Here is a 25,401-nt window from a genome sequence, read left to right as displayed (position 1 = left end):
TGTTTCCATGTTTCAATATTCAATAATTTATACTTTGAGTTAAAGTTTACCCAAATAACATTTTTAAAGTCTAATAAACCTCTTAAATATATATAATTTTTGTTCCAATCAGTTAGTTTCCCTTTTCTCGAACCATACCGTCCCCCAGAGGCTAGTCTGTACCACCTGACAGGAAGTTGGTGACTAGTTCCTCTAGGGAATGAGATAGCAACTCTTCTCATTGTGCATCCAGTTCCTGGTGTATTAAGTTATTGGTGTTGCTGTACCGTGAGTGTTAAATCATTTACAATGTCTCAACAGAATAATCCCTCTGAGCCGGCTGCCCCCTCCACTAGCAAGGAGAAGGATAAGAGCCATGGCTCAAAATCTAAGGGGAAATCTTCCCAATCTTCAGTGGCCTTGAGGGAAGCCGAAAAGAAAATCAAAGCCCTAGAGGCCCAGTTGGAGCTGAATAGACCAAGGCAGAAGAACCGTTGAACTTACCTGAACAGTCTTCTCGCTGCACTGCGAAGAGAGTCCAAACCCGCCCGGCTTTTTGCCCAGGTGCACTGTTCAGTTGAAGTTCTATAGTTGAGGCTTGTTGAATAAATTTATCTTATTTTCACTATTCCTTCGATTTTTATTGACTGACCTAAGGAGGGCAGTGATGGGCGGGACATAACATTTATGCTAATTTTTAACTCAGTCCCTGCCAATGAGTCTGAATAATAACCCACCTTGGACTCTCTTCGCAGTGCAGCGAGAAGACCGTTCAGGTAAGTTCTACGGTTCTTCTTTCCATTTCTGTGCAAATGTAATTCTTGCCGCAACCAATATATGTATTATTAAATAATAAATTTCTTTTTTATACTTTGTACCCAGTAGGAAAAAATTCAGATTTTTTTATCTTCTCCTTTGTTGTTTCATTTATCCATTTCTCTACTTTATTCCAATATTTCTTGGCTTCAGAGCATGTCCACCATGCGTGGAAATATGTGCCAGTTTCTTTTTTACTTTTCCAACAGACAGGTGAGGCAGTTGGAAACATTTTGGAAATCCTATATGGTGGAAGGTACCATCTATAGAACATCTTAATTTGATTTTCTTTGAAAGAAATTGATTTTATTATTTTCCAATTATATACCCATATCTTTTCCCATATGTCTAAATTTATCTCTTTGCCAAAATTTTTGCACCAGCTGATCATATTGTCTTTCAATATCCAACCTATCCTTCTATGATTTATTAAATATTTATATACATTTCCAATTAACTTCACTTGATTTTGGAATAATAATTTACTTAGTACATTATTTTCTTTTCTAAAAATATAAGTTTTAGTATCCATTTGATATCTGGAACTAATCTGTGTATATTGCCACCAATCCAAATCAATATCTAATTCTTGTAATTCTTGTTTTGTTCTTAGTTTTAATTGATTATCCAATAAGTCCTTGTATTTCCAAATCTTACCTTCTGTTATAAAATTCGGGTGGGAGATAGCCTCAATAGGAGAAATCCATTCTGGCATTACTAAAAAATGGTTTTTCTTTATTTCATTCCATACATCAATCAATGCTTTCCTAATAATGTTATTTTTAAAATATGAGTGTGTTTTTAACTTCTCATACCATATAAAAGCATGCCAGCCCATCATTAAGTCATGACTAAATTTAGTAACCTTTGATTTTCTAAAGTCAACCACTCTTTTATCCATGTTAGGGCAGTGGCTTGATAATATAATTTCCAATTTGGGACGCCAAGGCCTCCTCTTTCTTTGCGATCTTCTAGTGAATTTTGTTTTATTCTTGGTTTTTTTCCTTGCCATATAAATTTTTTTGTTATCCTATTTAATTCTAGAAAAATTTTTGTTCCAGGGTTACTTGGGATAACTTGAAAAAGAAATAAAATTTTGGGGAGAATATTCATTTTAATTGTAGAAATTCTTCCCACTAGTGATAATTGTAAATTACTCCACACTTCCAAGTCTTTTTTGATCTGGCCTAGTAGTTTTAAGTAATTGTCATTTTTTAAGGATATAGCTTTAGAAGTCATCCATATACCTAAATATTTCATCTTTTTTGTAATTTTCATATTTGATAAATCCTCTAAATATTTTCTCTGTGTCTCTGTCATATTTTTTGTTAATATCTGTGTCTTTTCTTTATTTATTTTCAAACCTGCGATGTTCCCATTTTCCTCAATTGAGTTTATTAACCTTGAGATTGATGCTGTAGGGTCTTCTAAAATAAACACCACGTCATCGGCAAACACTTGTACTTTGTAGGTCTCTTTTTTAGTCTTCAATCCTTTTATTTCCCTGTCTGCTCTTATTTTTATCAACAATGCTTCTAACATTAAAATATATAATAATGGTGATATTGGGCAACCTTGTCTTACTCCTCGTTGTATTGCTACTTTTTCTGTCTGCTCGCTATTTATTATAATTCTAGCTGGTTGTTCAGAATATATAGCATCTATTATGTTAAAGAATTTTGTTCCAACCTCCATCTTATTTAGCTGTATTTTCATAAAGTTCCAATCTACGTTGTCAAATGCTTTTTCCGCGTCTAGAAATATAAGTGACATTTGTTTTTCTGGATGCTGTTCATAATATTCTAATGTATTTACTATTGTTCTCAAATTATTTTTAATTTGTCTTCCTGGTAAAAATCCATTTTGATCACTATGTATCATATCATTTATAATACTTTTAAACCTATTAGCAAAAATTGATATAAAAATTTTATAATCTACATTTAACAATGAAATCTGCTAGTATCACATCTGGGCCCGTCGCTTTATTGTTTTTCTGATTCTTTATAGATTGTCTTAATTCCATTTCTGTGATAGGTTTGTTTAATCTTTGTTGTTGTGTTTCAGTTAACACTGGTAAATCTATATCTCTCATATATTCAAAAATTAAATCCTCATTTGTTTCTTCTCTCTTATATAATTGTCTATAAAATTCTAATACTATTTCCTTTTTTTCCTCTGTTCTGTGTTTTATTTTACCTTTAGAATCCATCAAATTTTTAATAATCTTATTTTCCCTCTCTTTTCTTAGTTTATATGACAACCATCTTCCTGGTTTGTTTGCGTGTTCAAAGGCAGTGTTCTAGGACCAACACTATTCATTCTTTACATACTGTAAATGACCTTTGTGATCATATTATAAGCAACTGCATTCTTTTTGCTGATGGTGTTAAATTTTTCAATACCACTAACAATACTTCTACCCTTCAAAAAGACCTAGACCATGTATCACAATGGTCTGGTAACTGGCAACTTCAAATTTCAACCCACAAATGTTCGGTCTTGCTCATTGGCAAAAAGAATCAGAACACAAAATACAAAGTTAGAGGACACAACCTTGTAGATGACCCTCACTCTTAATCTCACCCCATTCCTAAGAGGTCGGTAAGGGGGCATGCATAAGTGCACCATTGTGCCTACCATCGCTGTCCTGCTGTCCTATTGTCCAAATTTACCTGTACCTGCTTTGCTTTTGCTTATGTTTATACCATAACTGTTATCTTATACATGTATGAATAGATAGACAGACAGACAGACAGACAGACAGACAGATAGATAAATAAATAATACAGTATGCATGAATGCATAAAAGCATTGACATGATAATTATAGATTTCCAGGTTCTTTTCTTTTAACTTCTTAGGTTTATTTGGGTGTCTTAGAGTACTTTATCTTGTATGTTTATATAGTTTGAGCATCTTTGAATTTATTCATTTTTTAAATTTTTTTTCATTTCGGTTATATAATAATCAAATTAAACTTGAGATGAGAGTGTTATATTAGTGTTATATACATGCCAGAAATGAATTCCTGACTATTTGCTTGTGTGTGTACACTAAAGTGACCAGATTTTAAGATTGGGAAAGAGGGACACCGTTGAGAGCAAGGGGGGGGGGGGGTGGTGGCTAAAAAAAGTTTAGCCAAAAAAAATTAGCAAAAAATTTATCTTTCTCTCTCTCTCTCTCTCTCTCTCTCTCTCTCTCTTTCTTTTTTTCTCTCCCTCTCTTGCTCCCTCTCTTTCTCTCTCTTTTTTCTCTATTGCTCTTTTTCTCTCTTGCTTTCTTTCTCTCTCTTTTTCTTTCTCTCTCTCTCTTTCTCTCCCCCCTCTTTCTTTCCCTCTTTTTCTCATTATTTTTCTCTCTTGCTCTCTGTATTTTGCTCTCTCTCTTTCTCTCTGTGTGTCTCTTGCTCTCTCTCTTGCTTTCTTTCCCCCTCTCTCTTGTTCTCTCACTTTCTCTCTCTTCCTTTCTTTTCTCTCTCTCTCTCCATCGGTGGTGGCACCTGCGCTGCCTCTATCACCTGCTTCCGAGGCAGCACCTTCTTCTGAGAGGGCGACCCAGAGGCATAAGCAGAGCGCATTCAGTCACTCCATTGGTGGCACCAGGCGAACACCGGCCCAGGATGGAGCCATCTCTCTTTGCCAGGCCAGCTGCTGCTGGGAAGGAGGGGATAGGCTTTTCTGCCTGGCACAAATGCCTCTCGGCCCACCTGCCTCCAAGCACAGTGGATGGGCTGTCAGAGGAGGATGGGGGCGAGTGCCTCGGCCATGCTTCCCTTTCCTTCCCCTGCCTTTGCTATCATGGCGAGTGAGCCCTCCTGCCTGAGTGGCTCAGTCTCATGGCGGTCGCCATGGGAAGGTGTCGAGCTGGGGGAAAGGAGCGAGCAAAAGTGGAAGAGGAAGCAAACAAATAAAAAGAAAGAAAGAAAAATAAAAAGGGGGGGAAGAAAGTCAGGAAGGGGCACCGGATGTGTTAATTGACAGCTGTGGGAGGCAGAGGGGGCAAAGAGCAAAAAGTTGCAAGACCAGAAGATGAGCTTCCTTCTTCTCGGCTTCCCAGTTTCAAAAAATCAGGACTTTTTAAAAATGTCACAGGACGTGGGACAATTTGCTAAAAAGCGTGACTGTCTCGCGGAAAGCGGGACATCTGGTCACCTTAGTCTACATGTACATTTGTGTTTATGTCTATATGAAGAAATACCGTATATAGACAAGAAGGATTACAACTGACTCTGAAAGTTCATGGAGGACATTTAAGGCTTTATAAGTTAAAATTTACACTTTGCATTGGATTTGAAAACTTACTACAAGCTGTGTTAAATACTGAAGCATTAACATTAGCAGTAGAACTAGAGTGTTCAAATACTTATTATAAATTAATGAATATGTTCCTACACTATAGCTACTCCATTTCAGAAATTCCTGGAACAATCTGCTTTTTCGCTTTATTTAAAATTCTGCAAGCATTAGTTGCATACATTTATTTTCCTGAATTGAAAGGAAATAATATATGTTTTGTAAGTATTAAATATTAACAACTAGGAAATGTGTACCCTGAATCATGTAATTATGGGTTTTGATAGCACCATAGTTAAAAAACTCTCCCTGCTATTTTTATAGAAAAGATCCTGATTATACTGTAGCTTTATTTGTTCTGGCTGTGGATCTAATGTATTCAAAACATAACCCTCAATTATTTAGCAATAATTTGCTAAAATTATTCCAATGTATGCTGTATTTTCTAAGAAGTATGTGGGGTGTTGTCTAATTAGTAACAGAAGAGAAGAGCAGGCCAAGAACACAGTAGTTCCAAAGGTATTTTTGTTAGAAAAACTTTCTAGACAAGGAATGTGTCCTTTCTTTGATCTTCAAAAACTATAGGTGTATTAAAATATTAAATTTAAGTAGCAATCTGAGAATTAAATAAAAGTTGCTACAGTTATAAAAAACTTTGTAAAAATTAAGTCAGTTTTATATGCCATGAATTTTAATTGTGAAGGAGAATTAAAATTAGTAATGATCCCCTTGGTTATCTGGATGTTACATACTGAATTCTTAATATTAATTTAATACTTAGTATAATTGATTTAATGGAGCAGATTGCCATATGGACATGAATTCACATTTTTATTCTGACCTTTGTATTTTTCCCCCTTTCACCTTTTTTGACAATAGAAATCTTAGAAACATCTGTTAGTTCATGTTATTAATAAAAGTAATTTAAAGAAATTATTGTTTTTAATTTTTTAGACCAGCTAAACAACCACCATATGAATGGTCAAGATGCGTATTTTCTGGATTTTAGGCCTGTTTGTTATTTTTCCCCCGGTACATGCATTAAAATGACAGTGGATCAAAAATTATCTTTCAATATTTTTCTGATGGAGTTTAACTTTAATGATTCTATTTTATTTGTTTATTTATTTGTTTATTTGTTTGTTTGTTTTGTCCAATACACAATAATACACCATGAGGGTTATAGAGGATATAATCAGGTAGAATGTACTAAAGGGGAATAGAGGAAAAAATAAAGGAGTAAAATATAACTATGAGAGAATAGCAGGAAAAGTTATAGGTATAGAAGAGAAGATATAGGAGATATAGGAGAGACAATAGGACAGGGGACGGTAGGCACTCTGGTGCACTTATGTATGCCCCTTACTGACCTCTTAGAAACTTGGAGAGGTCAACCGTGGATAGTCTAAGGGTAAAATGTTGGGGGTTAGGGGATGATACTACAGAGTCCGGTAGTGAATTCCACACTTCGACAACTCGATTACTAAAGTCGTATTTTTTACAGTCAAGTTTGGATCGGGTAATATTAAGCTTGTATCTGTTGTGGGCTCTTGTGTTGTTGTGGTTGAAACTGAAGTAGTCTTTGACAGGCAGGACATTGCAGCATATGATCTTGTGGGCAATACTTAGATCATGTTTGAGGCGTCTTAGTTCTAAGCTTTCTAAACCCAGGATTGTAAGTCTAGTTTCGTAGGATGTTCTGTTATGGGTTAAAGTCCTACCAACAGAAAGATTCTGCAGATGCTACTGTAAAAATGTAAATCATATAGCCTAGATCCTACATATCATTTCCATATGAAAAAGGAACAGAAATTAAGTTGTTTACTTTAATGAACAAAATTGTAGCAGTGCAGTTACTTTTGATTGTAAGGTGCCCTGAAACACTTGGCTTAGATGACTGATTATAGAAAAGTGGTTAATTAATTAATTAGTCAATCAATGGCTTGTTCTTATATTCTTCTACTTCTTTTTAAAAAACTTCATATATATTCTTATATTCCAAAGGTAGCCCCATCCACCCGCCAGCCTCTACCCCTTGGAGGTTTTCCAAGGGCTTGCAAACATTATTTGCTTTGCAGGGTTTTTTCCATTGCTCTGCTTGCTCTGAATGTTTCTTTCCAGGTGCTAATGATGTTCCCAGCTCTTACTGGCTTGCAAGCTCTTTCATTGTTACTCTCTCCTAATAAAGTTTTTTTAAACCTCTAACTAGGGGATAAAATGATGTGCTGAAGCTGACCACACTAAGGACACTAGCCAGATGAATACCTGGTAAGCAGATTCTTTTCCCTATTTTCCTTCCCCAAAACTAAGGTGTGTCTTATATTCCGGTGCGTCTTATACTCCGAAAAATATGGTGAGCGTGCATATGAGCACGTGCACACTCACACTCACTGTCTCACACACACACACACACTGCTATAAAGAAGGAATCAGGCAACACAGTATAATATGGGAGCTGTCTTGATTTCAAGATATTTCATATGTTTCAGCATTTCATATTAGGTAGAATTATTGCTACTGTTATTTATTTGTACTTAGTAAGATTCTATGCTTTCTCCACTGCTTCTGGAAGGAGAGTCCAGTATGGGTTAACCCCAATCCTATTGGTAGAGACTGAGTTATAAATTAACATGTTAATTAGGCACCGCCCCTTGCCTGCCCCCAAGGGCTCAGTTTTAAAAACTCAGTCCTTGGAGAGAGACTTATGAGTTTTCCTTAGTAAATAATTTAAGATATTTAAGTACAATAAATGTTTGTTACTAACATGTTTTCTTCTTCTCTTTTCTTCTTACTGTTTTTCAGATGTAGTTACAATGAAGACGGGGTCTCTGCACCACCCCCATCGTTTGTCCCTGTGGAACCTCTTCCCTCAGAGGGTACTGTTTCGGATAGGGACTCAGCCTTAGGTCCCTGACCTCAGTGGTCAGACCTGGCTGCAGCCGAAGGTGGGGGTGTCCGCCCCCCCCCCCCACTGGGAGGCTGATGGGAGGAAAGTTGGAAGAAAAAGGAAGCGATCCCGAGAGGCTTTCCTCCCACGCGCTTCAAAGGCGAGCGGAACTTCGCGCCGATCATATGTTCGGCGGCAAGGAGAGGATCGCCTCCACCGCAGCCGCTGTTTGCCTCAGTAAGGAACGGCTTTTGGGAGGAGGCGCACGCGCGCACCCTGAAGACACCATATGTTTGGCGGCTATTCCAGCAAGCCTCCCATATGATCGGCGGCTCCCCGTTTCAAAGGGGATCGATCTGCCGCCGCGGCTGCAGGCGATGTTGGCTCGGGGGCCTCAGGTTCTCTGATAGCCGCCAGGGGACGAGGGGTGATGGCATTTACCGCCCTCGATAATCGTGACCGCCATCTTGGGTACTCCCCATTTGGGATTGGATAACGGTCGTGCGCGCCACTTTGGAGGTCAATTGGCGGGAAACCCCCCCCCCCTCACTCTCCTCCTATCACACGACGGAGGAATAGCTCGAGTGGGTGGAGTTTCTAGGCAAAGAGACCGAGAGCCATTTTGTGGTGATTGCGAAAAGCCTCGGTCAGTGACTTTTGCACTCTGCAGATCTGTGAAAAGTCAGAATTTGCCTCTTTTCCACAAAGGATAATCTGTGAGTACCATGGAGCAGTCTAATGCTGGGGCAGAGAAGGTGGCCTGCTTACCTACGGTTCCCAAGGCCAAGGATAAGGCCAAGTCTAAGCCCAAATCATCACAGGGAACATCCTCAGCACTCAGGGAGGCCGAGAGGCATATTCAAGCTCTGGAGCAGAAATTGGAGACAGCTCTCCAGGCTCCCTCCTAGCCACAGGCCAATCCCCAGCTCCTCTGTTACCAGGAGCCTTGACACCACGCTCCATTGCCCCTGGGGAATCTGTTGCAAGGAAGGGATTGGTCACCAGATCGTCAAGCTGATCAGCAGGCCCAAATTCCTTTGAGCAGACCGGGATCTGCCAGCAACACAAGGCCTTTATGGGGGTTTTCGCCCCAGACAAATGTGGGCCCATCTGCTACATTCACCCCCACAGCAGCTGGACTCAGGGCCCAAACTGACACTTGGCATGGGCTTTCACCAGCCTTGCAGGAGATGATTACTAATGCCTATTCGCAGGGCATTGAATCGGGAGTGCAACAATGCAGCCAACATCCTCGCCAGCCACAAGGCCGGAATCTTTGGTCTGCACCGCCCCTTTCGGGTCTGGGGTTCTCAGAGGAACCAGCATTGCAGGAGGACAGCGACAAGGAATATGACTTGTCAGAGGACGAAACGTCACCGGAGATACCATCTGTCGTGGGACTTTTCAAACCTGCCTTGTTTAGAACTCTACTGCACAAGGCTAAGCAAGCGGTGGATCTTCCCGGTCCGGCAAAGCCCGCTGACATACCCAGGTCCACTACTCTACTGAAAGAACCCATGCCTGAAACAGACCATATTCCGGCATCGGACATATTCGTGCAAAAACGCCAAGAGACCATGGCAACATCCAGCGGCGGCCCAGGGCCCTTCGATGCTGGAGCGTAAATTTTATACGTTTGACGACGAACTCGAGAGTTTGCTCCAATTTCCACCAATTGATCATCCGGTGGTAAATCTGGTCTCTAATGCCATGGTCCCCGCCGAGTCAGGGGATAACCTTAAGCCCAAGGACAGGAAGGCGGAAATCCTGCTCCGGAAATCACACAACATGTCCGGATGGGGATTTCGGGCAGCGGCTGCTGCCTCCTTCTTTAATAGGGCTTTGATTGTGTGGATCGAGGAGATGATGGCCAGGTTGGGACCAGAGGACGGAAGACTGCGGCAGGACTTGTGTAAGCTTTTAGCCGCAGCAGAGTTTTTGGCAGACGCCACTCTCCACGCTGCCAAATTCTCAGCAAGGGGGATGTCCACCACCCTCTCCTCCAGGCGTTTGTTGTGGCTGAGAAGCTGGCAGGCCGATACTAAGTCAAAGTGGCGTTTGGCCTCTTCTCCCTTCCACGGTGCTGACTTTTTTGGGGAGGTCCTACATAAAGTCCTTATTGAAGATAAGGATAAGCGGAAGGTTCTTCCCAAGCCGAATAGGCGGCAAGACAGAAGGACTACGCCTTATACCAGACGCCAGTCCTTTCGTTGGGACACTTCCTCAGGGTCTAACCAAATCCAGAGACCGTATGCACAGGGACGTTTCAACCAAAATACATCTTTCAGGAACGACCGTGCCAATTTTCAAGATAGAACAAGAGAATACCAGCAGGCTAGATGCCCTTTTAGAGGCGCAGGCCAGAAGGGCTTCAAACGCCCCAAATGACTCCGACAGCGGGCAGCCGCTAGGAGGGAAGCTATACCTATACAGTTCCTCTTGGCGTGCCACGTCATCGGACAAATGGGCAATAGCCATGGTGTCTCAGGGCCTGAGGTTGGAGTTTCTTCAGCCCCCACCCAACCGTTTCCTTCAGTGCCCGACACCAAGGAACCCGGAAAAAAGACAAGAACTATTTCAGGAGATAACTCACCTGTTGCATATCCAGGCCATAGAGCCGGTTCCACGGCACGCCAGAGGGATCGGTTTCTACTCCATGATTTTCACTGTCCCAAAGTCATCGGGAGGTTGCCGTTTAATCCTGAACTTGAAGCAACTAAATCTGTATATCCTATACAGGAAGTTCAGGATGCACTCATTGCAAACCATCTTAATGGCAATTCGTCCCCAGGACCTTTTGACATCACTGGACCTGAAGGAGGCATACCTTCATGTTCCAATTTATCCACCGCATCGAAGGTTCCTGCGATTTTGTATAGAGTGCGCACACTACCAATACAGGGCCATGCCATTCGGCCTTTCTTCGGCGCCACGAACATTCACCAAGCTTCTGGACGTCCTCACAGAGAGCCTGCGCGCACAATAGGTGCGCCTAATGGCCTATTTGGACGATCTTATAATCTTGTCCAAATCGCGGGCACAGGCTCAACAGGACCTCGCCTTGACAATGAGGACTTTGACAGAGCACGGCTTCACCATCAATGTGCCCAAGAGCCAGCTGATTCCATCTACCACGCTTCTACACCTGGGCTCAATCATCGACACAACATCATGCACAGTGTTCCTTTCCCCGGACAGATGGAGAAACATAGTATCCCTCATTTTGTCCCTTCAAAGGAACAGGAGACCATCCCTAGCCTTCTTGTCCAAGGTGTTAGGAACTCTGGTCTCCTGCATCCAAAGCCTTCAATGGTTTCTGCTTCCAGCCCAGAAGGTCCGGACGAGTCATTCCAACACACGTGTTCGTTTGCCAAGGAAAATAAAGGACTCTCTGGCATGGTGGGTCTCCCCAGCCTTGCAACGAGGGCTGTCGTTCCGCACGCACGATCTAGTCACACTGACTACGGATGCCAGTCTATTGGGTTGGGGAGCGCATATTGGTCAACAGTGCGCACAGGGACTATGGTCCAAGGAAGATCTCAACTCGGTCAACATAAATTTTCTGGAGCTCAGGGCAGTTTTTCTGGTGCTCCAGCACTTCACTCTACTTACTCAAGGCAAGCATGTATTAGTCCTGACGGACAATGTCGCGACCAAAGCCTACCTGAACCACCAAGGGGGCACGATGTCGCGACGCCTCATGCAGGTAGCTTTGGCCCTCTTCACCTGGGCCAAGAGGAATCTGGCATCGTTATCAGCAGAGCATATTGCAGGGGTCGACAACACTCAGGCCGATTGGCTGAGCAGGACCACACTCGACCCAACGGAATGGAAGCTGGACTCGCAAATATTCCAGGCAATCACGAAACGTTTCGGCACGCCTCTGGTAGACATGTTCGTGACGCACACCAATGCACAACTTCCCAGATTTTACACTCGTTACCCTTCGCACAAGGCGGAGGGAGTCGATGCCCTAACCTCGAGATGGCCGCAAGGTCTCCTATACGCCTACCCGCCGACGAAGATCCTACAAAGGGTAGTGGACAAGATCTTACAGGAAAGAGCAGAAGTAATTCTGGTAGCTCCGTACTGGCCGCGCAGACCGTGGTTTTCAGATCTAGTGTCTCTTTCAATCTCCCCTCCATGGAGGATTCCGGACAAAGAGATATCCCTCAGTCAGGGATCAGTCAACCACCCGGAACCCCAGTGGTTTCAACTAGCCGTTTGGAGATTGAGCGGAGCAGATTGAGAGGGCACAATCTTTCTGATAGCATTATTTCCACAATGCAGGCAGCTCGGCGGCCATCCACCTCGAGAATCTACCAGGCCACCTGGTCGGCCTTCTGTAGGTTTTGCGAGGAGAACAACACGGACACGGAGTCAGCTTTGGTGTTGCAGGTATTGGGGTTCCTTCAAGCGGGTCTGGAGCGGGGGTTAGCTCCAAATACTCTCAGGAGGCAGGTTGCAGCTCTGGCAACAATTATTAGAGCAGGGGACTATAGGTCTTTATCTTTCCATCCTTGGATAAAGGACTTCCTTAGAGGTGCTGCAAATACTCATCCCCCAACAATTCACCGATTTCCGTCTTGGGACCTGTCGTTAGTGCTAAAGGCATTGACCGGTCCACCGTTCAAACCCTTAAGGTCCATAACACTTAGACTTCTTTCAATTAAGACGGCCTTCCTGGTCGCGGTTACATCGGCTAGAAGGGTTTCGGACATGTCGGCGCTATCCATATGTCCAGATCTTTGCATATTTTATCCCGACAGACTGGTTTTACATCTAGATCCAGCATTTATGCCTAAGATTAACTCCCTGTTTCACAGGAAGCAGGAGCTAGTGTTGCCTGACTTTTGTGCTCATGGGAATCATCCGCTAGAACTCAGGTGGCATAAGCTGGATGTCAGGAGAGCTGTCAAGATCTATATTAGACGGACAGATTCATTTAGGAGGTCTGAAAGGTTGTTTATCTCTTTTTCACAGACTAAATTGGGGCTTGGAGTTTCTCCCAAGTCCATCAGTCGTTGGATCCGAGAGTGTATTGTTCAGGCGTACAAAACTACCACTCAGACTCTCCCTCAAGGGATCACTGCTCACTCCACTCGCAGCGCAGCCACATCAGCAGCCTGGATGACACAGGCTTCGGCTGAGGACATATGCCGGGCAGCAACTTGGACTGCACCTTCTACTTTTATCCGGCATTATAAACTGGACTCTTATGCTTCGGCTGAAGCTTCTTTTGGGAGAAGGGTTTTGCAAAAAGTTTGTTCTTCTACGATTAATCCTTGAATCTGCACTCTCCCACCCTTGGACTAGAACTGGGGCATATCCCCTACTGGACTCTCCTTCCAGAAGCAGTGGAGAAGAACCGTTGTACCTACCTGAATGGTCTTCTCGATGCTCTGGAAGGAGAGTCCATTCCCACCCAAGTAATCGTTTGATTCAGGGGATTGGGTTTGAGTTTTCTAGTTGGTTGTGTTTAATAAGGGTTCAATAAAATTGTGTTGGATTATAATGACTTCGTTTTTTAAAACTGAGCCCTTGGGGGCAGGCAAGGGGCGGTGCCTAATTAACATGTTAATTTATAACTCAGTCTCTACCAATAGGATTGGGTTTAACCCATACTGGACTCTCCTTCCAGAGCATCGAGAAGACCGTTCAGGTAGGTACAACGGTTCATCTATGCAACAGACAGAAAGTACTATGAAAGCAATAAAATTATTCTTTTCCCATATGGCTTTCTTTCTTTCTTTCTTTCTTTCTTTCTTTCTTTCTTTCTTTCTTTCTTTCTTTCTTAATTTAATTTAATTTAATTTAATTTATTTATTAGATTTGTATGCCGTCACTTTCTGCAGACTCAGGGCGGCTCACAACAACAATAAAACAGTATATAATAAACAAATCTAATATTTTAAAAATATCTAAAAACCCATTATTTTAAAACATTACGTTACATTACATTCTTAAGACACAATCTGTTACAGTGGAGTATCAGGCATCTGTGGCTTTGCATACTATTTACTGGTGCATTGGCTCCAGATATTAACAGCTCAGTCCTAGGCATGACTCCTTAGAATTGTATCCTTTTAAGTCGAGAGGCACATACTGGCACATATGGGGGTGTATAATTGTTGTGTGAGTGTAGAGATCTATAAGGATGGTGGTGCAGTGCTTGTTGACAAACTCACTCAGCTGTTCCAGGCTTTCTGGAATCAAGGAACCATTTCTCAGGAACTGAAAGATGTGTCCATCATACACCTCTACAAGTGGAAAGGGAATCGACAAGTCTGTGATAATCATAATGGAATATCACTGCTTTCCATCTCAGGCAAGATCCTTGCACAATTGTTGCTGAACCGCCTGACTGACCACCTGGAGCAGGATCTATTACCTGAAGCACAGTGCAGTTTCTGCAAAAAACGTGGCACTATGGACATGATCTTCGTAGCTGACAGCTCCAAGAGAAGTGTCAAGAGCAGAATCATGAATTGTACACTATCTTCATGGATCTTCGAAGTCTTCGGAGAGGGGCGGCATACAAATCTAAATCTAAATAATAAATCTCACTAAGGCTTTTGATACTCAGTCATGAAAGCCTGTGGCCCCTCATGTCAAAATTTGATAAATTCATCCTGATGGAAGGTCAATTTTATGATGGTATGATGGCTTGTGTACTTGATAATGGAGAGGCTTCAGGGGCCTTTTCTATCACAGATGGCATCAGGCAAGGCTGCGTGTTGGCACCGACATTCAACATGTTTTCAGCCATGTTGTTTAGATGCCTTCCATAACAGTTCCTTGGGAGTTAGGTTTCAACCTGGTGAAGACTCCAGGCTGTCACCAAGATAAAGGAGACAGTGCTAAGTGGCCTCCTCTTTGCTGATGACTGTGCCCTGAATGCTGGATCAGAGCAGCAAATGCAAGTCAGTGTGGATATTTTGCAGCAGCATGCAACAACTCCTTATCATCATAAAGAAGACCAAAGTGATGCATCAGCCACCTCCGAAAGCCAAATACCAAGAACCCACCATTACAGTAAAGGGTCAAAAGTTACAAGCAATGGACCAATTTACATATCTTGGCAGCACCCTCTCCTGTGCAGTGACAATTGACATTAAGGTCAACTTCAGAATAGCCAAGGCAAGCTCTGCATTTAGCAGACTAATGACCAACGTGTGGAACTGATGTGGAATAAGCCTTGCTACAAAGCTCAAAGTCTACCGAGCAGTAGTGCTAACTACCCTGTTGTATGCCAGTGAGACTTAGACTGTATAAAGGAGATATGGTAGGTAATTGAACCACTTCCACATGACCTGCCTCCATAGAATTCTGAGGATATGGTAGCAGGATAAAGTGTCTGACACTGAGGTCCTCTCCAGAGCAGGCTTGCCATCAATTCCCACCCAGCTGATAAAAGCCCAAACACGCTGGGCAGGCCATGTTGCTAGGATGCCAGACCATTACTTCCCTAAGCAGCTCCTCTATAGTGAACTGTGTCAAGGAAACAATTGTATAGGAGACAAAGGAAGCGATACAACATTATATTGAAAGCCTCCCTCAAGTCCCTTGATATCGACACCACCTCATGGGGAAACCCTGGCACAAGATCAACCAACCTGGCACATGCTGATCCACCAAGGCTGCCAGACATGTGAGGCCAGAAGAACACAGCAGAAGCGAAGCAAGTACTCCACAAAGGCAAATGCTGCAGCAATGGTGCCCACATATGCCTGCCCAACAAGTGGCAGAATATTTCATGCCCATATAGGTCTTACCAGCCATCTGCAGATACGTTGTATGCAGCCAACAACCCATTAGATGTCAAGGTCCTCTTCGAGCACGATGGACGAACATCAGGATTGTAGTCTAAGTAACTGTCTCTTGTATCTAAGCAATGTCATTTTGTGGTGTGGGGGGGGATTGGTAAGATTTACAGAAAAGAAATATAGGAATGTCCTTGCTTTTATAAAAATAAAATAAATAAATAAAAAGTACAGATTTTTGTGAATTAATAAGGAATAAATAAGAAAAGTCCCCATGCTTAAAAATAGTACATGTTGTAAGCTGCCCCGAGTCTTCGGAGAGGGGTGGCATATAAATCTAATAAATAATAAAAGTAATTTAAAGGATATAGTCACTTATAATTTATAAATGTTATATGACCCCTTTTTAAAAGGTTGTTTATTAAATTATCTTACAATTAGAGTCCTTCAGTAGTTGGACAGCATACTAAACAAACAAACAAATTACAGTACTCAATTTTGAATTATCACATGGGCTAATTCAACCAAGATATTTTCAGTACTTGTATGTATAAGGTTGGTTGTTAATTGATTTAATGTTTCTTGTCATGATTTGCAAAATGTACTTTGCAAAATTGTATGTTTACAAAATTATAATGATAAAGCTCTGGGTTGGCCAGGAGATGTTCCTGACTCAGAAATATGACCTTAACATTCTGGAGATTTGTGTTGCCCCCAGAAATTTACAACATTTAAGAAATTACAATTAATCTTTGATTAAATAAGCTATTGTGGACTGGAATTGCCATTGGAAAGCAATGCAGTTGTAAAGCATGGCATCATATGACCATACCACTTAGTGATAACAATTCTAGCAGTCCTGATTGTCATCATTAACTTAATCGCCACTGGCCTTTCAGTGAGAATGTCACCTAGTCGCCATTTGTAACTTCCTACCAGCTTTTCTATTGAAGGTTTGTAAATGGTAATTACATGCCTGTAGAAGACTCTGATGTTTTAATTGCAAACTAGTTGTCCAGGGTACAGATTGCAATCCCATAACCTTAATTCAGCACCGTGTCAACTGTTCTTGAAATTATGGTCATTAAGCAAGGACCAATCATACTAAAAACACTTTTGTCCATGTGGCCTGGATGATGCCCAGCTCAGAATAAGGCCACAGCCGCTTGACTAATCTTCCTGTTTTGTGCCCTTCCCATCTGCGGTAGGAGAGGCAAGGCTATCTTCACTGGATCCTGTGTTGACTTGTCTACCAATCCATATGTACTTTCCTTTGCTTTCCAAATGGTATAAAGGCTGCTCTGATTCCACAGTCTTCAAAGCAATATTCTTTTGCTTCTATATTCCTCTGTATGTCTAAGAAAGAAATGACAGTTGAGGTCCTTAGAAACACAGTAGCAACATTTTATTCTTTGCATTGTAAAGTTGTTAAAACAAAATAAGGGAAGGGAAGCTTTCAAATATTGTGGCCAAGAGATAGAAAAACAAAGAAGGCAAACATCATCTAGTTTGGGCAAAAACTGAAAGGGTACCACCCACTGACAGATATAAAGATAGGATTGTTCATTGACTTAATAAACCATTACAGGACTGGATTATAAGACATTATAAAAGAAACATCACAACAAAGAAACATTCTGATCAGGAAAGAACATAGCAACTTGGCAGCTCAGGATGCCATGCCAAATGTTGCCAGTGCAGGTGCCAGGTGTTGCAGCCAATTGGAGCTGCTGATAGAATGGAACAAAGCAGTGGGGATTATCTGCTCTGAGAGATTTAAGATTTCTAGGGTTGCAAAGGAGTTTTGAATCAAAACTGGAAAATATGAGTGTGAGGCACATTTGCAGTGATATGGGAGAGGGATGAGGATGAAATTAACCATTCCTGCATTTAGAAGTGGCAGACAATCTATACTGGCAAAAGACCAAGCAGAAAAAATAGGTTAGGCCTAAAAGACCTGTTTACTTACTCATTCATTTGATTATTCTTTCTTCTTCATCGCTAGCTGTTCTTGAAAAGGGTCTGTTAACAATTGAGTATTCACAATATATCCACAGTATGTGTCTAATTGTCTTCCAAAAGGTTTGTGCTGGCAGGAGAAAGCATGGGTGGAAGAGGAGAGGAAACCTCCAACGTGTGTGTGTGTGTGTGTGTGTGAGTGTGTGTGTGTGTGTGAGAGAGAGAGTGTGTACACACACACACACACACACACACGGCTCTGCATGCTGATATTCTATCCTCTGTTTATTTTCAGAAGGGCTTCTCTTGTAAACAGCTTGCTGTATGCACAAGCACACATTCAATTTTTCCTTGCTGCATAGCCATTTGTAAGGGCTTATTACTGCATTGTGATTGATAGCAGGATTTTTGAGAACCTATCTGCCTGCCAAAGAGAAGGGTTTTATTTCATCAGATGTCAAGGGAAGAAACCAGTAGAAGGAGACTAGGGAGTTTTTCTGGACTGAACAATTTTGGACCAAATTTAACATTTTCTGGGAATGCCAAGTAGTTCAAACAAAATATAATGAGACACAGGTCATAATAGGGCAGATAAAATAAATATCAGTAGTATAAAATAAATGCTCAGTGATATAATATTTCCCATCCATCTAAGGACCCTTATTTACTTATGATCTCTCTTTATAGTAATGCTGGTAGAATATCTGAAGAAGGACCAGGATTATTCTGATAAACTTGTCATGTACAATCAAGAGCATACTAAATAGGAATGTTTCATTTTGTCTCTATGTCCTGGCCTTCTAAGAACTGGGTTTTTTTAAAAAATATTTGCCTCAAAATGCTACTTTGATTTTAAAATGGTTGTCTATATATTTTCTGGAAAAAGAAAAGATGAAAGATTTCACTTGGAAACTAGTTTGAACATTTCTGCACACAATGAAATGAAAATTGAAATGAAAGAATTAATGCTTATATTTTTATTTTGCTCATAAAAGCCCCCCCCCCCCATTTTTGTGAAATTGTTTTCAATTTATAGATAGTTTTGCCTGCAAACAACATACAGTTTTACTAAATTTGGTGTGGAATTACTAGTTTGAACATTTCTGAACATAATGATATGAAAATTGAACTGAAAAAAAAGATGCTTATTTATTTTGCTCATAAAATGGCTGCCCCCTATTTTTTCAAGCTTTATAAATTTTTCTAGACCCCTAATTCCAAATATTTTCAATAACTTTGGCATTGCATACCAGTTTGAACATTTCTGAACATAATGAAATGAAAATTGAACTGAAAACATTGATGCTTATTTGTTTATTTTGCACATAAAAGTCCCCCCCACTGTGTTCAATTATTTCAATTTATATAAAAATTAAGGTGTTAATTTCAAAATTACATACTTGTTTTTAGTAAAATGGATTTCTTTCATAAAATTAGTTGTCTGGCTATCATGTTCTTGCTTTTCAAAATGATATTCCCAATATTTCTAGCCAAATCTATATAAAAAGTAAAAATAATGGTACACAGCAAGGCCAAGGGGGGTGGCCCATTTGTGACCAAAATAAACAAATAAACCTCATTTTTTCAGTTCATTTATATTTTTCTTATGATCAGGAATGTTCAATTTAGTATATCAAAACTTTTGGGGGGAAATTCCTTAGAGATTTGTATCGTAGAAAAATATAAACTGACACAAAATGCTCAAAAAATTGGGGGGGGGGGGTTTGATGAGAATAAAAATATAAGCATCAATTTTTTCAGTTCAATTTTCATATCATTGTGTTCAGAAATGTTCAAACTAGTCTCCCAGTGAAAATAGTTTTCAAAAAGACTAAATTTAAGTATCTAAAAAAATTATTTTTGATCCGGGTCGTATACAACCCGAAACAGACTCAACATGCCTTCCCTGGACCCAGCTGTACTCAATAAGTACCGTCCAGTCTCCAACCTTCCCTTTATGGGGAAGGTTGTCGAGAAGGTGGTGGCATTTCAGCTCCAGCAGTCCTTGGAAGAAGCTGATTATCTAGGTCCTCAACAGTCTGGATTCAGGCCCGGCTACAGCACGGAAACTGCTTTGGTCGCGTTGATGGATGATCTCTGGCGGGCCCAAGACGGGGGCTTGTCCTCTGTCCTGGTGCTTCTTGACCTCTCAGCGGCTTTCGATACCATCGACCATGATATCCTTCTGCACCGGCTGGAGGGGTTGGGAGTGGTTCTCCTCATACCTCTCTGGTCGGTCGCAGTCGGTGTTAGTGGGGGGTCAGAGGTCGACCTCTAGGTCTCTCCCTTGTGGGGTGCCTCAGGGGTCGGTCCTCTCCCCCCTGCTATTTAATATCTACGTGAAACCACTGGGTGAGATCATCCAAGGGCATGGGGTGAGGTATCATCAATACGCCAATGATACCCAGTTATACATCTCCACCCCATGTCCAGCCAACGAAGCAGTGGAAGTGATGTGCCGGTGCCTGGAGGATATTGGGGCCTGGATGAGTGTCAACAAACTTAAGCTCAACCCAGACAAGACGGAGTGGCTGTGGGTCTTACCTCCCAAGGACAATTCCATCTGTCCATCCATTACCCTAGGGGGAGAATCACTGGCCCTCTCAGAGAAGGTTCGCAACTTGGGCGTCCTCCTCGATCCACAGCTCACATTAGAGAAACATCTTTCAGCTGTGGCGAGGGGGGCGTTTGCCCAGGTTCGCCTTGTGCACCAGTTGCGACCCTACTTGGACCGGGAGTCATTGCTCACAGTCACTCATGCCCTCATCACCTCGAAACTCGACTACTGTAATGCTCTCTACGTGGGGCTACCTTTGAAAAATGTTCGGAAATTTCAGATCGTGCAGAATGCAGCTGTGAGAGCAATCATGGGCTTTCCCAAATATGCCCATGTTACACCAACACTCCGCAGTCTGCATTGGTTGCCGATCAGTTTCCGATCACAATTCAAAGTGTTGGTTATGACCTATAAAGCCCTTCATGGCACTGGACCAGATTATCTCAGGGACCGCCTTCTGCTGCATTAATCCCAGCGACCAGTTAGGTCCCACAGAGTGGATCTTCTCCGGGTCCCGTCAACTAAAGAATGTCGCTTGGCGGGACCCAGGGGAAGAGCCTTCTCTGTGGCGGCCCCAGCCCTCTGGAACCAACTCCCCCCAAAGATTAGAATTGCCCCCACCCTCCTTGCCTTTCGTAAGCTGCTTAAAACCCACCTCTGCCGTCAGGCATGGGGGAATTGAGACCTTCTTCCCCCTAGGCCTTTACAATTCTATGCATGGTATGTATGTATGTATGTTTGGTTTTTTATATTAATGGGTTTTTAATTGTTTCTAACATCAGACTACTATTGTACACTGCTTTATTGTTGCTGTTAGCCGCCCCGAGTCTCCGGAGAGGGGCGGCATACAAATCCAATAAATAAATAAATAAATAAATGAGTTTTTTTGCCTAGAAAAAAGTTAGGCCCCCCCCCCAATATTTTTATGATGATCAGCAATGCCCAAGATATTAAAAATATTTCGGATTTGGAGCCTAAAAAAATTTAAAGTGAAAATGGTTGCAAGTAGCCTTATTTCTGCCTTATTTCTGATTTAAAAAAAACAATAAGCATCATTTTTTCAGTTCATTTATATTTTTCTTATGATCAGGAATGTTCAAACTAGTAATCGCACACCAAATTTAGTAAAATTCTACGCATTTTGCAGGCTAAACTATCTATACATTGAAAAACAATTCACAAAAAAAGAGGTGGGCATTTATGAGCAAAATAAACCAATAAACATTATTTTTTTATTTCAATTTTCATTTCATTGTGTGCAGAAATGTTCAACCTAGTTTCCAAGGGAAAGAGGTTTTCAAATTGACCAAATATAAGCACTTAAAATAAAGAATTTTCGGTTCAAGTCACACAGACTCGAAAACAGTACAAGTGTGACTTTTTTTTGCCCAGCAAAAATCTAAGCCCCCCCACCCCCCCAAAAAAATTCTCATAGAGAGAATCCCTGAAATGATGAAATTTCATGAAATTTCAAGTTTAAGACATGCAGGGAAATTTTTTTACAGGGTCTCAAACTTCGATTTTGAGTCTCACAGACTCGAAACATAACAGGAGGGTTAAAAAAATCCCCAAAAAGAGAGCCAGAAACAAGATAGCGACACATGTGCAGTGCCAGGAACTCAGCTTCTGTGCATGTGCAGAAGGGAAAAAAATTGGAAAAAATTTATCCCTCCAAAATTCCATTTTTTTAAAATAAATGGCATCTACTGAGCAAGCCAGTTCCATGACATAATCATGACATCACCAGTGGGTTGCTACAGGTTCAGGTGAACTGGTCCGAACCAGGAGGAACCGACTCTGATATTGGCACATATCTGGTGAAAACTAATTCTGAGGGGCCCCTTGGATTTTACCTAATTAAAAGTAACAGTTTTCCTCTCAACCCCAAATAATCAGTCACATAGCCCAATCAAGACAGGTCTGGTGACATTGCTCCTGCTTTTTCTGTCCAGGGGTGAGAATTTCCTTGGTTCCTCTTGGAAAGCATTTTATTTAGACTACACAATGCCAGCTATCTCTAAACCATCATTATCCCTCACTCCAGTGTGGTAGCACTGAAGCCTCAAGATGGCTTCGGCCAGATCAGCTTCAGGATTGACACTACCTAAGATTCTAATTTACCATTGAAGGCCATAGATGTTTGACCCCGGGGCGGGGAGGCGGTTAGGAAAGTGTGGCAGGTCCTTCACTGTTTGCAGGGCAGCCCTGTGGGTCAGATCTAAGCACCCATGGGTCGAATTTGGCACATGGGCCTTGAATTTGACACTACTGTTCTTCTGGTGTATCTGTTTTTGTGAATTAATTTACTGAGTTGTGCCTTATGTGGTCACATGAATGGAATTGTTTGGCTAATTGTTTATTCTGGGTTTGGAATTGTTTGGCTAATTGTTTATCCTAGGTTTATTTTTTCCAATTAATATTTTACTTTTTTGTTTAGAATATCTTTGTCTGAGAATAGGTTAAAGTATATCAGTATCTTGGGAATTGCACACATTGAAGAATGTATAACTTTCTATGTTGCTGGTTTCCACTTGAATACTTTGTGAATGTTGGTTGTATACAGCTGTGTTCGGTAGTTACCTGCTGGCTAGACAGTTTTCAGCTAACACACGGTAATAATTATTACTCATAAAGAATGTTCAGATGTAAATTGCCTAAGTACCATAACAAAGCAAAATTTCTCAAGAATTCTGGAATGAGTTTTATTTAAAATATATTAATAATAATAATAATAATAATAATAATAATAATAATAATAATAATAATAATAATAATAAAAATTAATAAAAATTAATAAATTACTAAATTGGATATAGGCAGCTCTGGGGGTATCTCCCTTATTTATTTATTTATTATTTGTTTTGTCAAGTGCATATTGGATATATGTAAAAATATAATAATATTCATATACATGATACTAGTAAAAAAAAAGAAGAAACATTAGGACAGGGGATGGAAGGCACGCTGGTGCACTTATGCACGCCCCTTACTGACCTTTTAGGAGTAGAGAGAGGTCAACAATAGATAGTCTAAGTGTAAAGTTTTGGGGGTTAGGTGATGATACTACAGAGTCTGGTAATGAGTTCCATGCATCAACTATTCAGTTATTAAAGTCGTATTTCCTGCAAACGAGTTTGGAGCAGTTTACATTAAGTTTATACCTGTTATGTGCTTCTGTGTTATTGTGGTTGAAGCTGAAGTAGTCGTTGACAGGAAGGACATTGTAGCAGATGATTTTATGGGCTATACTTAGATCATGTTTAAGGCGACATAGTTCTAAGCTTTCTAAACTAGGATTGTAAGTCTAGTTGTATAGGGTATTCTGTTGCGAGTGGAGGGCTATTCTAGTAAAGTATCTCTGGACATTTTCTAATGTGTTTATGTCCGAAATATGGTGTGGGTTCCAGGCAGATGAGCTGTATTTAAGGATTGGTCTGGTGAAAGTTTTGAATGTTCTGGTTAGTAGTGTGAGATTATCAGAGAAAAAGCTACGTAGGATTAAGTTGACAACTCTTGAAGCCTTTCGGCAATGTTGTTGCAGTGGGCTTTGGCACTTAGGTCCTTTGACTCTGGCCAACCATCATTTGTTTTCATTGTGGGAGGCTGGGACATAGAGTTGCCGTGTATCCTGATCCTGGCCCCCAAACAAAGTTCTTTGGAAAGATAATAAATCATGTTTTGATGGATCTTAGTCTGCATTAATTTTTTTTTTGGTCATGTTTTTATTATTTTTCTCAAAACAAACAGTACATACAACATTTAACATTTAAGGAGCTACCATCGCTCCGCTAATCATAGAAGTCTAAATAATACAGGGGAAAAAAATTGACTATGTTCAGATCAGTACAGAAATACAGATTATGGTACTCTGCTTTATTATTAAATCTATTTCTATATTTCCATTTTTATATTGTAATTTATATAATTAAAATCAATTCTAATGTCTATGTTTTTTTATCAATACATTACTAAATTATCATTTTAATAGTTATAATTATACCAATTAAAATTAATTAATTAAGCTAGTAAGAAAAAGAAAGAAAAAAAACAACTTACATTTAGATTTCCTCAAATATTACAATATGTATATAGTTATTCAATTAAAATCTACTTCTTTATAACTGTTTTAACCCTATACTAAAATAATTAAAATCACTTATCCAATCTATAAAACTTTAACTTTTAAATTGCTTAACATACTACAACTATATATTTGATTTAATAAGTTCAAATGTTTTCAAATCTATGCATATATTTTTTTAAACGTTTTCTTAACATTCCACCAGTTAAACACTTTATCCCAAATTTTATAAAATTACGTTTCGGTTTGGATATTTAACCGTCTTGTCATCATATCTAATTCTGCACATTCCATAATCTTTTTGAATACTTCTTCGTCTTTTGGTATTTCCTTTTCTTTCCATTTTTGCGCAAATTTAATTCTTGCCGCTACTAAAATATGAATTATTAAATAGTATATTTCTATTTTATATTTAGTATCAGAGATGCCTAGTAGAAAGAATTCTGGAGTCTTTCTAATCTTCTTGTTTGTTATTTCCTTTAGCTATTTTTCTACTTTATTCCAGTAGGTTTTAGCTTCAGGGCAAGTCCACCATGTATGAAAATATGTGCCAATTTCTTTTTTACATTTCCAGCAGGTAGGAGAAATGTTAGGGAACATTTTTGAAATTCTATATGGTGGAAGATGCCATCTATAGAACATCTTGATTTGATTTTCTTTAAAGGAAATTGATTTTGTTATTTTCCAATTATATATCCAAAATTTTTCCCATGTTTCCAAGTTTATTTCTTTTCCAAAATTTTTGCACCAACTGATCATATTGTCTTTCAATATCCAACCTATCGTTCTATAATTTATTAAATATTTATATAACTTTCCAATTAAATTTCCCTTGATTTTGAGTCAACAATTTACCCAATATATTATTTTCTTTTTTAAAAATATAAGTTTTGATATCCTTTTGATATCTAGAGTTAATCTGCATGTACTGCCACCAATATTTGACGAAAATTGGAGCCCCCATAGAGAAAGAACTTGGGACATTTACAATTAAGGTAAAGAGACAGAATTTTTACAGTACTGGTCCCCAACTTTGACCGGCACCAGAAAGACCAAACTGTACTT

At 40.3% G+C, this 25,401-nt stretch overlaps 1 protein-coding gene across 1 annotated transcript in view; it reads left to right on the top strand.

Moving 5' to 3' along the window:
- Window positions 1-25,401, top strand: part of PCDH15 (protocadherin related 15) — a 1,574,801-nt gene that overhangs the window by 231,503 nt on the left and 1,317,897 nt on the right. The window contains exon 2 of the mRNA XM_070752283.1: window positions 7,299-7,357. The gene's annotated coding sequence lies outside the window, so the exon portion shown is untranslated. The remainder of the gene's footprint in view (window positions 1-7,298; window positions 7,358-25,401) is intronic.

Source organism: Erythrolamprus reginae, chromosome 5 (genome assembly GCF_031021105.1).
Source record: "Erythrolamprus reginae isolate rEryReg1 chromosome 5, rEryReg1.hap1, whole genome shotgun sequence".
Taxonomy (NCBI): Eukaryota; Metazoa; Chordata; class Lepidosauria; order Squamata; family Dipsadidae; genus Erythrolamprus; species Erythrolamprus reginae.
The sequence above is the reverse complement of the archived record's forward strand: the minus strand, read 5'-3'. Positions and strand labels throughout refer to the sequence as shown.